Consider the following 1,488-nt stretch of genomic DNA (forward strand, 5'->3'; position numbering starts at 1 on the left):
TTTGTTTACCTTTTTTTTTTTTTTTTTTTGGGACAATATTTAGTGAGTCATTACAAAAAAGATTGTTTTTATGATCAATGGTAGGAAGTGATTAATAAAAGCCAAACTACTGTGTGTTGTATAATATTACTTTGATCCTGGGTTAAATTGGGAATGCTACAGTTTTACTTCTTCTAGAATGCTTATCTAACCCGGTATCATATTGCACAAGACCTGACACTTTTCAAATGTGGTCTCACTCTTTCTATAAAGAAAGTCTGTAATTTCTCAATTTCGATTTGTCATTAATTGGGAACGGTGAGCCAATGTTTGTTCTAACTCAAAACTCTACACTCTATGGAAAGAATAACACCAAACTGCAACATTACATAGAAAAGATCTACTATGGGTAGCTTTTAGCTCAATCAATTGTATGAAAAATGGTTGACCAAAAATGGTGTCTCAGCAGCAATCATTGCGCAAGGTTAAATCACTATTATTTTTGTTAAAGTTGTATTCTATGTCCTACTTTTTGAAATTGCTAAATATCATGATTTCATTAGACTTTCAACCTTGTTATCAAATGTTACTACAAAATCTGGCTTAAGTTTGGTCTCTTAAGGAGGCAATCCTATATCTTACCAATATGTCTTCTCACCAAAAACTGAATTTTGCCTATGACGCTAGTCTAAAATTGAACTTTGTGACTCTTAGGTGCTACTGATAGACAATTTCACCAACAAGAAGGGAATGACTAGTCATTGTTATAGGATTGCATATCGATCGATGGAACGTTCACTCACAGATGACGAAATTAATGAGTTGAAGGTATTTCATTTAATAAGATTTTGCTGACTTTTCATTTTATTGAGTATGTTTTTGGTGAAGATTATTCATTTCAAATTTGTTTCTTTAATTGTGGTATGCAGTGGAATGTAAGAGAGCAGGTGCAGAGCAAGCTGAACGTTGTTCTTCGATGAGGGTTTGTGGTGCAGTCTGCTACTTATATCATGTAAAGTTCTCCATACTATATTGTTAATTTACAGTTTTTATTTTGTTTGCTGTGTTTTTAAGTTTATTTATTTATTTATTTGATACATAGTTCAAAGCCAGTAAAGACAAAAAAGCACCCCTAAGATTGAAGGGGACAGGTAAAATTTTTGAACGATAAGTTGATCAAACAGTTGTGTCCTGTAGTATCTTTGATCTTTATGGTTCTATATGCTCTTTGATGAGTTTGATAGCAATCACATATTCCAAGAAAAAGCACTAGTCCAAATTTTACCACAGGAGATTTTGCATGACCTCTATAAACTTCAATGCAAGGTTACAAATTTGTGTTAATGAACCAACACGGTAGTAGCAATTTCCTAACTTTTAATTGGATATGGGGTTCACTAACCCATAGCTCAGATCAGACTGATTTTAGGCTTGATAGTATGAGTTATGGATTTCTGACCTTTGTAATTAAACTGGGCCTGATTACTTATGTCTTATGTGCCTAAATAC

The 1,488-nt window shown here is 33.0% G+C and overlaps 1 long non-coding RNA gene across 1 annotated transcript; it reads left to right on the forward strand.

The window, feature by feature from the left end:
• The first annotated feature begins 498 nt into the window (after positions 1–498).
• Positions 499–1,264, forward strand: LOC115973711. The gene is made up of 3 exons (XR_004087805.1): positions 499–807; positions 909–991; positions 1,082–1,264. It is a non-coding gene; the product is annotated as an uncharacterized LOC115973711 (long non-coding RNA).
• The last annotated feature ends 224 nt before the right edge of the window (positions 1,265–1,488 follow it).

This window comes from Quercus lobata, unplaced genomic scaffold (genome assembly GCF_001633185.2).
Source record: "Quercus lobata isolate SW786 unplaced genomic scaffold, ValleyOak3.0 Primary Assembly Scq3eQI_321, whole genome shotgun sequence".
Lineage (NCBI taxonomy): Eukaryota > Viridiplantae > Streptophyta > Magnoliopsida > Fagales > Fagaceae > Quercus > Quercus lobata.